At 42.2% G+C, this 14,270-nt stretch overlaps 1 protein-coding gene across 2 annotated transcripts in view; it reads left to right on the forward strand.

Annotated features, from left to right (window-relative positions):
- The first annotated feature begins 964 nt into the window (after positions 1-964).
- LOC118881472 (activity dependent neuroprotector homeobox) overlaps positions 965-14,270 on the forward strand; it is a 31,474-nt gene continuing 18,168 nt past the window's right edge. The window contains exons 1-2 of one of the 2 annotated variants that reach the window (XM_036826440.1): positions 1,481-1,605; positions 3,622-3,795. The gene's annotated coding sequence lies outside the window, so the exon portion shown is untranslated. Of the gene's footprint in view, positions 1,606-3,621; positions 3,796-14,270 lie in introns of both variants that reach the window. The other variant, XM_036826441.1, reaches the window with a different exon arrangement.

The following is a 14,270-nucleotide window of genomic DNA, read 5'->3' on the forward strand; positions in this document are numbered from 1 at the left end:
CAATGTGTTGGTTGGGGTTGACCTAAATTTACAGAGGCCCACGTTGTGTCCTATGCTGTCCAAATTGTGGGAGCACTAACGGCTTGGGACTACAGTCTGTGGTTTTTAAGGATCTTGTGGAGGCCCACTGGCAACATCATTTCTCATCCTTGGGCTTCACTAGACCAGTGGCCTCAAACGCTAGGGATCCCACTTGTTTTCTTCAGGCCAAAGAGAAGAGTCCATCACTGATTCGGAAGAATGTCCAACCCCAGGGCAACAGCCGGCCTTCTGTAAAACGCAGGCTTGTCCACTGAATAGCCCACCCCACCCGCAAGGGGTCAAGCATCCATGGGGTTGGGTCTCATCTCAAGTCGGTGTGTGAAGCACGAGGCCCTCACACCTCATTTAAAGCAGGAGGTGTCGGGCATGACCATGACCGGCCAGGTGTGTCTGCCCTTCCGGCTGCTGCCCAGCCCGAGCGCGCGGGCTTCCCAGCACGTGGAGCCGCGGGGCTGTGCGCACGCCCCCTCCCACCAGATGTAGTCCAGGCCCAGCTGGGCCCGCGCAGGGATCCCCAGCGCGGCCACCTGACTGAGTGCAGCGCGTGCTGCGGCCCTCTGCTTGTGCCTCCGCCGCCGGCGCTGTGGCCAGAGGAAGGCGCCCGCCGTGCACACGGGCCGTGGAGGCGCACTGCGGCCATTATCGGCGGCGCCTCCTAGTGGGTCAATGGCAAATCCTCTTGGTTCTCGCGAGAGCTCCCCCTCAGTGGGGATTATATAATGTCCCTTAGGTGGGGGTGGGGGTGCTGGTGCCACCCTCCCTCAGAAAAAGTTAGGAGCAAGCACAGGTAGGAGCAAGAGTTGTCTATGGGGGGGGAAAGGGTACTGTTTCCCACTGCCCCCCCTAGTTAGCTGGACAATGAGTCCTCTTATGCTAATGAGGTACTTACGTCACTTCCGCTCTTTCTCGGCCGCCATTTTGGCTAGGGCAGGTTCGGGGACTTGCTCCGAGGCGCTTGTATTGTCTGCTGAGGGGAGACGCGGGATCAGCCCCCCTCCCCCGCCCGTTGCTGCCGCCGCCTCCGCCGGCCCGGTCTCCCCTCCGCCGCCCGCCGGGATCCATGAACTGAACTCCCGCCCCCCCGGCCGCCGCCATCTTGTGCCCCCTCCCCCTCCCGCGGGCAGCGCTAAGGGGGATTTTGGCGTCTCCTCAGACACAGCTCCCTCTCTCGGTCCCCGCTGCTGAGGAGTGAGAGGAGCGCGGCCGTCGCCGCCCGCCTGCCCGCGCCGGTGAAGCCGCCTCTCCCACACCCTCCGTCTCCTCCCTCCGCCCCTCCTTTGTCTGCACCGCTCGACGACGCTGCCGCCGCCGCCCGCGCGGGGGACTGGAGGGAGCCGCTCGCGCCGCCGCCGCCGCCCGCCGCTCTGCTGCGCCCGCCGCGCCCCCCGGCAGCAGCCGCGGCCGCGGCGCGAGCCGGACCCCGCCGAGGCCGCCGAGCCGGAGCGCGACGAGGCCCCGGGCGCGCCCTCGCCGCCGCCAGCGCCGTGCCGCCGCCATCCGCCCGCCGCCGCCGCCCGGCCCCCGAGCACGCCGGCCCCGCGCGCGCCTCGAGGCCGAGTCAAGGTAAGCCCGGCGGCCGCCGCGCGCAGACCCACGGCCGGCCCCGCGAGCGCATTATTGTTGAGACCGCCAGCCCTCCGGCCGCACACGCTCCTTTGCATACTCCGGTGCTGAGGGAGCGCCCGCCCCGGCGCGGACCGCTACCCGGGCTCTTGGTCCGCGGTCCGGGCGCCTCCTCCTGCAGCCCGACCCCCCTTCCCCGCCCCGTGAGCCCGCGGAGGCCAGCAGCCGCCCCGGCCGCCGGAGCTTTTGCGGCTAGTGGCATCTCCCTCCACCCCGCCCCCAGCAAGAATCGAGCTTCTCCCATCCCTGGAACTAATCCCTTCCTCCCGCCCCCCGCCCAAAATGAGCCCCCCACGCACACCCCCAATCCCTGGGACGAGCCTTCTGCCAGGTCTACCCACCTTTAGCCGGGGGAGGGGGGGAAGAGATTGGGGGGCGGGGAGCATGCATGGCACGGAGTGAAAGTCTTTGCCTCCCCTGTGCAATCCTTCCTCCCCAACAAGCCAGCTCCCCTCCTATCCTGACCACGGAGTCCTCCACCACCCCCTTTTCTCAATCGCAGCTGCCTGGTCAGCACGACCTCTTGCGAGCATTCTGAGCCCCAACTTTGCAGTAAGACGGTAAAAAATGGAAATCCAGAAAGCTGCGAAAGATTTTTTTCTTTTTTCTTTTTGTGTGTGTGCAATGAATGGGGAGTAGTTCTTTGAGCACCCTTTTATTCACCTCTTCTTTCCTCTGGGCTGCCTGCCTGCCTTCCCCTCCCCCCAAACCTGGATGCCTGTCTGCTGGAAAAGGCGCGATTGCTTCTCTTCCTCTTCTGCCCAAGACCAGGCGCTAAGGTCTAATAGTCTTTTCAGCCACACACATACCCACACTGAGTCTTCTTGATGTTCTTGCCTTCCCAATTCCTCTGGACAGTTCTTGCCATAACCCCATTTCTCAGACAAAGGCTTAGGAGGGAAAAGAACCAAACTGTTTCCTGTGTTTGCCATTTTGATGCTGTCCATCCCCACACACCCAATCTCTTTCCCTGATGCTTCTTGTGCCAGTGTCTTGAACCTTCAGAATGGGGAAAAAAACAAAAACAAAAAAACTCCTGGGTAGCTTGATACAGTTTCCTTATAAATCCGCATTGTTGCTTCTGGTTTATGGCCTTGAAGAAAATACCAGCCCCCACCCAAAATGCACCGCAGCCAAGTCGGCTAAAGGCGATGAGTGTTGGAGTCAGTAGGGGGCGCATTCCCTGCACTGGGTAAGGCTGCAGAGGGGGGAAGGGCCCCAGAGCTAGAACAGGATGTGCTTCACAGCGCCTTCTACAGACCATGGGAAAATGGACCCAGCAAGACACACTCGCACACTCTTAGTTGGTGAGCTGACAGCAACATGGTGAAGGATCAAGTGAGTCAAGAGCAGTGATTTTATTTCTTTTAAAGAATTCACGCTGCGTTTTAGAAGTTCTCTCTTTTTACTTTTGCAAAACTGTTGACCCTTAGACAATCCACATTTGTTCTTGAGGAATCATCTTGGCACATCCTTGGTACACAGATATCCCCTTCAATGGAATTCTTCCACCTTAAGCTTTGAATGTGTCACCATATCTTCCCAAGGTCAGATGGTAAAGGGAAAAGTTTAAAACCTGAGAGTAACAGGTTTGGGGGAATTGATGATTACATCCCTTCTTCATGGCCCCAACCTTTTCAACTCTTTGAGAGTTAAAAATCCTTGAGGGATGTTAGATTTTAGTGGGGTAGTAATTTTCATAAGTATGTAGATGGGTGTCATGATTTGCAAAGCCTTGTTGGTAAACATAAAGCCCATGTTGAGTTCTTCATTGTCAGACTCAACAGAGTTGATTGTAAAATTTTCTTTCTTTCCAATGTTGGACTTGCGGTTGCTGTTCATTATCTCAGTAGCCAACCGCCTTTGCAAAAGTGTTGACACCAGTCTTCTGTGAGCACCCACTTTCTTAGGGTGTGTTGATTTCTATAGATTTTACTCCTCTTGTTATTTCCATAGGTGTGAGATGCACAATGCGAAACCTAGGCCCCAGCTTTTGCACCATGATGCACAGGGTTGTACTTTTTGTACTGAAATGATAGGTGGCCTAGTGGTTATGCCCTGTACTACCATTTTGAGGATCTGGACTCCGTTCCTGCCTTGCTCTTTGGACCACATTGTCAATTCACACCGGTGGGTATATTCATTTTGGAGGGTGGGAACTACAGCAACAGGGAAGCCAGAGACTTCTTCCTCCTTGGTCACCACCAAAGCCAACACTTCCAAAATTTCAGCCTAGCCACATTCCTCAAGGAACCGGTTAGAGCTGGTTGCAGATGTGGGTTCTGAACAGAGAAATGACTTGTGGCTTGTTTAAGAGAAAATTTTGAAGTTGCTAATATTGTTTTAATCATTTGCATTCTGCACTCTTGTGTATAAAGTCTGTTAAGTATTCAGTTACTGCTATTTTGATGACCCAATCTCAAGAGTTGCTAAGCATTTAGAAACCTTTAGGATTCTCTGATCAGAACAGGCCTTTCCATGAACAGGTACTTGCTACCAAAGATGGACAGTGGTTGTTGATACTTAAGGGTACTTTTAAGACTTTGTTGCAGGTATTTTATAAAGATACACCAAGATAAATTTATGGGAAAATGAACCGGTGTATTCTTTGATACATAGTTAACCAGTTGGTGCATAGGGGAGAATTTGCGTTGGACATTTGCTACCAAGTAACATTTTGGTGAGTGAAAAGGAGGCAGCTTGGTTCAGGTATTCCACTAGAGACTTAACTAATTGCTTTTACAATTTGTTTAGTAATCAGAAGAATCAGATATATAATCTAAAGGGTATTATTTGTAATCTTTAAATACTTTTTAGTATTTGTTAAGTAGATATAATTTTGACTTGAATTTGTGTTTGATATAGAATTATACGGCTTTTTAAATTAGTAATATGAATACCATTTCTTCTTTGAGGGTGTGTTGGAGGTGAAGTTTGTGAAGGTGCTTTTGTTTGATTTAGCAAATTATATGTAAGATATAATGTTAACCGATGTCCTTAGTGGTAATAGCCATTTTCCCCCTACGGGAAAACTTACTGTGAGCTCTTAAAAAGCATATATTCTGCAATTTCAAATGTTTCCTGATTTTGGCATTCCCTCCCCCCCACCCCCACCCCCCCCCAAAAAAGTGAAAAAATTGGACTTGAAGGCTGGAATTTAGGTAAACTGTAAGGGTTCATTAAAAAGCCTCAATTAACTAGAGGGTGGGGAATGGGTATTCTATTTAATTGAACTTTAAGTAGAAGTTCCTTCTTTGTCTTGGCCCTTGTTGAAAATTTCCTAACACTGCCTTACTAGAGGCTGCTATACTTCGAACTAACTAAATCTTTGCTTTTTTGGCTCTTATAGTCTCTGTGTAGGAAATAGAGGAGATTGGGCTGTGAATCTCTAAAGACCCTTGTTCCTGTTTATTCTGAAAGTCACTGATTTTAAATATATCCATTGTGAATTTGTTTTGCTTAAATTTCTCTTTTTTTCCTTAAACCAGAGTGCAGGAAAAGTTCTAATACTATTTATATTAAAAATAAAACGTCACCATGTTGAACAGACTAAGTGTCAAGTAAGTTCTTGATTATTGTTATTTTGATGACCCAGTCTCAAGAGTTGCTAAGCTTCTAAAAACCTTGAACATTCTCTGATCAGAACAAACCTTTCTGTGAACATGTACTTGCTCCCAAATAATCAGTAGGCTTTTATCAAGTAAAAATGAATTTTGATTTTTATTATTAACATACATGCCTACATTTATTATTTATATTTGATTGCTGAAAGCATAATTATATTAGGTACATTATATATTAAAGTAACTACTTGTAAATTTTGGAAAATGTTAAAAATAATTTTTAGAATTGTGAAATGTTAAATATTTAGCAATCTGGTGGTTAATATATTTAAGGTGATGTACACATTTTGTGACTTCACATTTAATTGTGAAAATTACAGTTTAACAAGGAAGATAGAGCTATTCTGTTATAAAGGAGCAAGTAGGGATCCCTACTTAGGGAAAAAATAAAAGAAAAACTTCAGAATTTAAGTAGTATTTTTTCTTTTGAGAACCATGCATAAATAACAAATTGCGTAAGTTGTAGTAGACCTTGATTTTATTAATGGTTGGGTGGGTGTATACATAAAATACAGTTCACTTTTTTAGTGTTGAAATGACATTAAATACAAATAAAAGGTGCAAATATTGGAGATAATGTTTGGAAACAATACATTTGTGCAGGGAAAAAAATCAGAATTAAATGTCGGGGGGTTTTTAAATCTGTTTAAATCTTAGATAAACTTTTTAAAAATGATGTGAAACTACGAAAGTTTTTTTGAAATTCTTACTAGAACGTAATTTGTAGTTTACATCAAGGTGCCCAGTACTGTTGTGTAATGAGCTACTTGTTCAACCTAGACTTCCAAAGGACTTTCACTTTTAAAGAATGTCAAAAAGTCTGTTATGTCTTCCAGAAGGTAAAATATTTTCCACAAGAGTGTAACTTTCATCTACTTGCCTAAGAGGCATGAACATTAAGAAAAATGTTGCTCACCTATGTAAATAATTTTAGCTAGATTCACAGAGCTTGATGTGTTATTAGTATCACATGAACTTAAAAAGTTTTTCCTCCCCTAGTTTTGTGAGAACTTGTGGTATTAGGTCTGGGGCAAATGCCATGTTTTGCTGATGTGCATATACATTTTATGTTGTTAGTTTGGAAACTTGGCGTTTGAAACTGGTAGGAACCAAAGCCCCACACTAATTAACTGAATTGGTATCTTGAATGTAGAGGCTGTTTCTTGTTTACACGTTGGCACTTTCCACCTTGATCGTTGAGACACTCTATAAGAACAGCCACCCGTGTTTTGCCCAGCATGAGTGGCCACAGTTCCATGTGACTGCCTTTTTGGTGGTGTTGTTTGTTTGCCTGATCTTGTCCATTAGAAAGTGAGGAGAAGGATGATGGTGCTCCCTCGGTCTCTTACTGTCTTAGTACCCCTTATACCTTTGTTTTGGTCATGACCTACCTTTGATATCTGCCAGTTTAGAGGTCGGCTTAAATGAGAATCCACATTCTGCCTCACTGGAAAGAGAAGGCTCTCTACAGATTAACAGGCCTCTCAGATTGGGATATATATATATATATATATATCAACTTGATTATATGGGGATATGCGTGTATATATAGGAAGTCACAGATAAAATGTGAGCCAACTATGTAAAGTGAGTTTTGATTTAGGGGTGCACATTTTTGTTCTAATACGTGTAAAATGCAAATTTTTTTTCACTGTTTCCGTGCTTGGTTCTCTCATCTCCATGTATGTGTTCTGTCCTTTGCCTTTAGGACTTCTTTGAGATGCACTCACAGTCCTCTTTGGTTTTATTGATCCCTAGCTTAGTTCCAAAACAGCAGTGAGAGAAATCCTGATATCTCAAGAATTTTAGCAGTGTTCCAGAAATAAAGGTTTGGAAATTAAGAGAAGAGTATAAAAGACTTTGAATAGAATTACCAAGGGAAGGCTGCCCTGAACATATGCCGCAGTTTAAGATTGAGTTATCATTCAAAAACATGCACATGATCTGTAGGAGACTCCTGCATTGACCATCTCTTAGAATTAAAAATAAATCCCTCCACATCCTAATTCCTTTTCCAGTAAGGGTATAGATTTGTAATTGAGTCACTTAGCTTTGGGTTGTTTGTGTTTGTCACTTCTCATACGACTTGGTTGATGTCTTTAATAAGGATGAACTATAAGTGTAAAGGCCCCCTTGCTGGCCTTTATGGTATTATAAAATAATATTAATAATACTGGTGTCATTTTCTAAGCACTTCATAAACCATTCTCAATTCTCTCAGGACTGATTTCACAAGTAGGGAAATCAAGGCACTACCGCATGCATTGATGAAGTGAGCCATGGAATATGTCTGGGCTGGTTCCCAGGTCTGTGTTTGGAACACAGGCTTTTATAGTGCCCCTGTGAGCTGTTTGGCTAATGAAGGCCCAAATGAGTGCTTCATAACTTCTTAGTGATGTTTTGTGCTTGGATGTCAGCTAACAGCCAAGGATCCCAAGTGGGCTCTGCAGTTAAAGCAGCTAGCTTCACTAGCTTCACTAGCTTCACTAGCTTCACTAGCTTCTTTACCGGTGAATTGTGCTGGTGGTAGTTAGTTGAAGTAGCAACTGTATAAGGTTTGAAGTTGCCTGTGTAAGAATCTAAAAAGAAAGTTTGTTTATGTCCATTGCTTTTCCCAGTGTTTTGGTTTAGAGCAGTCTTGTTCCTTCTCTCCTCTGAGCAGTTATTTTTGCTTAGACAGATAATTGCTGGCTTTTGCCCTCTGCCTTTTCTTTTTCTGAACCCTCTATGCCCCATTTAAGAGCTTGTGGAAACCTGTGCTCCTCTTGAAAATCTGTAAGGTTTTCCTTTTCTGGTGGGAGCTGGCAACAATTGAGGACCTATATGAGTGGTCTCTTGAAACCTGATATATCTGAAGAAACTTCTATCTAGTGAAAATGTGGTGGAATTTATTAACTGTACATTTAAGTCAACAATTAGAATTCTTGCTCTTGTGAAAGAGATGAACTGAGACTGGGTGTGTCCTAATGCAGGGAGTGCTTAGAATCCTGGTTTGAGATCAGAAAAATATAAATAAAACTTCTGCGGAAAGTGTAGGGATTGAGCCATCAAGTGGCAGAACCTGCTCTAAGAGTAATGCTTTTGCTTAAGCCTTGGCTCTAGGAGATAGCTTAGCAAAACGTGAGAAGGTGATTCAAATAAAGTACGTATTTTGTTGTTCAAGAATGGTGAGAGAAATATATTTCCCATTACTATGGGAAAATTATTTCGAGTAGTTTTGAGACAGCATGGAAAACTTTTTAAGGGATTGAAAATAACCTACTTTTTGTTTTAGGCCATTTAGATGAAGACCAGTAGCATGTTTCTGGAATGATTATAAATGGACATATCTGGATGTTCTCTTAGGCCTGCTCGTTAATTGATTTCCCTTTTTCACACTTCTCTTAAGCCAGGTTGTTCACCTGTATTGACAGCAAGCAGCGCTAAGCCTATGGAGTTCTTACGTAGGCAGCATGGTGTTGGAATCACTCCCACAGTATGTCTTGCTGGAATGCCTATTTAAAATGGAGTAAATTGGGAAATGCGTCCCATCTCAGTCTCCCTGAAGCTAGATTGGGATGTTAGAGATGTTCTCAATCCTTTTTGTCTTTTTTTAAGTAGTGAGGCATCTTTCCCCCTTTCAAATAAAATTTTATGTGAACTCTAGTATATAAAACTGATTCAAGGGTCAGCTTTCACGTTGTCCCTCAAATGTCAACTTCCCCTCCACCTGTATATATCTCTTACAGTCTCTCAGCACACTCTGAGAAGTACACCCTGAAAACCATTGGTTCCATTAGTGTTCCAGAAGTTCTGGTGGTCACAGCTAGGGTTCTTGTCTGAAACCTAAATACTCAAAAGCAACAGTTAAGCAGCAACCATAATAACAGTTCCTAGTTGTAGGCACTAATTTTTCAGTCTGAAAGCCTTAAAAGAGGAGTAACCCAAATTTTATATTATATAAATATATATATATTTAATAAGCAAACTCTAGGTCACACCTTTATATTTCTAAGTCACCTAGGTTTATTTTGGGTACTTGTGAATGTTCTGTTGCATAACCATTATAAGTGCCACAGAGCTTGTAAAGTTAATATGCTAACTCTAACATGAATGGCTCACACAAATATATAAAAAACACTCTTATGTGTAAATATAAATGCACATTATAATGTGTACAGGAACAGATGTGTGGCAACCACATCTGATTCTCAGGAATAATGATAGTCTGTGCTTTTTAAAAGATTATATCCTGGTATGAACTCATAATTTTCAGAGTGATTGTTCCAGTATCTGACCTGGTTTAAGGTAATAATAGTAATAACTGCTTTAAGTATTGGCATCATCTTATTTAATCCTTCTGACATTTGAACAGTAGAATGGTGTTATACTGGTTATACCATAGGAAACAGACCCCCAGAAGTAAAGTAAGATTTTTAGAGTCACAAAGCTAGTAAGTGGCAGAGCAAGGATTTAAACACAGATCTGTCCAGCTCTAGAGCTGTATTCTTTCTTACTACATTGTACCATCTTTCTTTTCCAGCAGGGGAAAGCTTTACTGTACTATGTCACCCTACTTATTATAGAAGTTTAAAGTTATGAGGGAAAAGATTTTTACACGTGGCTGAGAGGTAACCTAAATATTTGTTCATGAAACCAGTGTAGTCCTACTGGAAAACACAAATTTTGATGTTGGCTATAGGCTTTATACTTGAACTTTTTCTCCCCATACTTGTGCTATCATTTCAGTATGTTGTTATCTTATACCTAAAGTTCTGGCTATTTTGCAGATGTTTCAGATTGAGTAGGTAGGTCTGGAATGGGTGTAACCTCCCTCAGGTGATTCTGACAATGGGTAGGTCTGGTATCCACTCTTCTACTTAATCTACTTACTCCAGACCTTTTTTAATGGGACCTGCCAAACACAACCAGATTAATTCTCTCAAAGTGCCATTAAAATTGTATCACTTCTCTACTCCAGTACCTGCAGCATCTCCTCAGTGCCTGCTAGACATGGCAGCAGGCTCTAGCTTCACACTCAAGGCCTCCATTCTATCCCCATCCTGCCTTTCCAACCTTGTCATTCATTACTACTCAGAAGCTTGACATAGCAGCCATTCTGACTCTCTGCAGTAGTTCCTAAAACTCCTTGCTTTTCCACCTCTGGAACTGTGCCAGTGAGACTTTTTTTGCAGTGAGTGCAGATTATCCACCTAACATAGTGGCCCCAGCTCAACAGCTACTTCCGCCCTCTCCTGACTGCCCCCGCTGAGAATGAACTGTCCCTCTTACAAAGCCTCAGAGCATCTAGTTTGTGACACATCTGACATATTGCATCTTTTCCTATATATATTTATGGGGTGTCATCTCTATAAGACCTTTGTAAGCAGGGACTGTTCATTCATTCTACACTTACTGAGTGCCTGCTATGTGCCAGCCAACGAAGAACGTGTTAGAGAATATAGCAGGGGAAAAAAAACAGTCAGGGTCCTTGTAATGGACATTCTTTGCCTTGAATAGTGAGATGGCATCCTTGTCCTCCTGCATATTTTACGGGTTCTATTTAGCCTGTCAGTTGAGATCAGGAAAATTAATCTGTGCTGAAAAATGATTCATAGTGATTCTAATTTAAAGACATAAATATCTCTTTACCAGTTGTATGAATTATACTTTCAGGTCATATTTTACTAAATCTCTTGAGATCACCTGTGATGAGCATTTAAAATAAATTAAAACTTTTAAGTCACAGTGTCATTGTAATTTTGGTGATTGATAATGTGGTGAACCAGGCTTTTTATTTCCCATTAGATTCTTGGTTTGATATTAATGAGCCACACCAATATGAAAGAAAATAAAACTTGCTTAAAGGGCTAAAATTAAATTTTTCATCTTTCTGTTACCTTTGAAAAGGCTTCCTGTTTTATTTTTCCTGGGACTTCTCCCCTTTTACAGTTCTATCCTGTAACTCTTTGAAAGAAACTTAAGGTGATTTGAAAATTTAATACATGGAAATTCTGTGAAAATCATTTCTGTACTGCTGCTTCATGCTCTAGAATCATTTCAATTTTGCAAAGTTAAAAACTAATTGAACTTCTCATTAAAGTAACTCTAGCTGGATTAAACTATTAGTTAAGGCAGAGTGAATTTGGGCCTTTGACGTTGACAAAAGTGATATATTCCTCTGTTCCTGGCCTCTTGGAGTGGAGCAGATTTGCCAGGAAAGTGAATGCTCTACTAAGATTTTTTTTTTTTTTTTTTAAGTGCTTAACAGTTTGGGGGCTGTTGATATATTACTATAGAGTCACTCGTTTAAAATTGTCCAAAATGGTCTGGAAATTTGTAAAGGCCTTCAAAGTTGTTCTGTTACATCCAGGACTTGCTCTAGAGGATCTGTCCGGTTCAAAAGAATCTTAAACAGTCTTAACAGATGCTTAATATTCATAGTTTTGGCAAAGAGACCCATCAGGGATAAATGTCTCTGATTTTGAACCCAGACTGCCCTGCTGATAAAATTACAAGCAGCCTTATCTGGTTCCATATTCACTACTCTTGTCTTACATTTTCTAGTAGCCACTTTTTTTTTTTAACTTTATTTTTAATTGTGGTAAAATATACATAACATAAAGTTAATTTATCGTGTTAACCAACCACTTTTAAGTATACAGTTCTGTGACATTAAGTATATTCACATTGTTGTGCAGCAATTACCACTATCCATCTCCAGAACTTTTCTTCATCTTGCAAAACAGAAACACTATCCCCATTAAACAGTAAATCCCCATTCTCCCCTCCCCACCAGCCCTTGGCAACCACCCTTCTACTTTCTGTCTCTATGAATTTCACTACTCTTAGTATCTCATATGAGTGTAATCATGTAGTATTTGTCTTTTTGTGACTGGTTTATTTTGCTTAGCATAATATCTTTGAGGTTTATCCATGTTTCCAGTAGCTACTTTTTTAAAAAACAAAATTAAATTTTAATTTTTAATCCAGTATATCCAAAGTATTGTCATTTCAACATGTAGTCTATTTTTGGAAGGGTATTTATGAGATATTTTGCATTTTTATCATACTAAGTCTTAGAAATCCTAAGTATATTTTATGCTTAAAAGCGTTATCTCAAATGGGCAAAGATAATGTATAAATGGCCCAAAAGCGCGTGAAAAGATGCTCAACATCACTAGTCATTGGGGAAATGCAAACTAAAACTACAATGAAAATATATCTCACACCCATTAATATGGTTACTGTCAAAAAAAAAGTGTTGGTGAGGATGTGAAGAAACTGGAACACTGTGCACTGTTGGGAGTGTAAATGGTAGAACCACAGAATTACCATGTGATCCAGCAGCAGCGTCTCGAAGAGATGCTTGTACACCCATGTTCATAGCAGTATTATTCACAATAGCTGAAGGCGGAAAAGTGTCCAACAGGTGAATGGATAAATGTGATATATACATAGCATGGAATATTATTCAGCCGTACAAGGAAGGAAAATCTGACATGATGCTACAACTGGATAAACCTTGAAGGTGTTGCTAGGTAAAATAAGTAGTCACAAAAGCACAGATATTTTGATTCCACTTACGTGAAGTACTTAGAGTAGTCAGAATCAGAGGCAAAACAATGGTGGTTGCCAGGTGCAGATGGGTGGGGAGAAACGGGGAGTTACTGTTTAATGGAGATAAAGTTTCAGTTTTGCAAGGTGAAAAGAGTTGTGGAGATGGATGGCGGTGATGGTAGCACAATAAAAGTTTAAAGCACCTCAATTCAGTTCAGACTAGCCACATTTTAAGGGCCTCATAGCCATTTGTGGCTAGTATCTGCCGTATTGGAAAGCATAGTTCTTAAAATAAAAATGAATTTATAAAATTTTCAAGCAACATTGGTTTTCTTGCTGCTTGAGTAAAATACTGAAATACATCTATTCCTTTTGTTGTTTGTTTAAGAAAATTATGCATGCATAAAATCTGGAAGGATAAGTATACCCCAGTATTTACTATTGTCTTTGGGTAAAATTATTTGTGTTCTTCGCCTTATCTACATTTTGTAATCTTATACTAGGCCTAATTGCTTTTTTTTTTTTAACAGCTTAAGATATCTTTCGTATACCATACAGTTCACCCATTTAAAGTGTATAATTCAATGTTTTCTAGTATATTCAGAGTTGTGCACCTAGCACCACAATTAATTTTAGAATATTTTCTTCACAAAGAACCCAGTACCCCTTGGCAATCACCCTCTATTCCCCCCGCCTATCTCCTCCAGCCCTAGGCAACTTTAATCTCCTTTCTGTCTCTGAGATTTGCCTATTCTAGATATTTCATATAAACGGAATCGTACAATAAGTGGCCTTTTGTGACTGACTTTTTTCACTTGGCATAATATTTTCAGGGTTCATCATGTTGGAGCATATATCAGTATTTCACTCCTTTTTATGGCTGAATCATATCCCATTGTATCAATACCATGTTTTACTTAACCATTTATCAGTTGATGGAGATTTGGGTTGATTTTTCTTCTCGGATATTATGAAGACTGCTGAGAACATAAGTGTATAAGTTTTTGTGTGGGCATATGTTTTCATTTCTCAATTGCTTTTGTAACAAGAATGAACGGAATTTGGCAGGGGAAAGGAGACTAAGAGGTAGTTAGTTGAGAGGCGACTAGTCTCCTGCCTACCCCTGCCCTTTAGAAAAAGAAAAGATGAAAGCCTCTGCTTTTCCCAAGCAATTTTCAGAAGACCATGCTTTGAGTATTGATAATGGATAACTGGTCCATTATCAATAGGAGAAACGTAGGATATATCTGTTTTTTGAAAAGGTATTGTTTTATTGAAGGATTCTAAAATTGTGGTTTTCATTTTGCAAGATATTACCATTACAGGGACTTCCCTGGTGGTCCAGTGGTTAAGACTCCTCGCTTCCACTACGGGGGTATGGGTTTGATCCCTGGTCAGGGAACTAAGATCCCACATGCCGCACGGTGTAGCGAAAACATTAAA

Source organism: Balaenoptera musculus, chromosome 15 (genome assembly GCF_009873245.2).
Source record: "Balaenoptera musculus isolate JJ_BM4_2016_0621 chromosome 15, mBalMus1.pri.v3, whole genome shotgun sequence".
In the NCBI taxonomy this organism is placed as follows: Eukaryota; Metazoa; Chordata; class Mammalia; order Artiodactyla; family Balaenopteridae; genus Balaenoptera; species Balaenoptera musculus.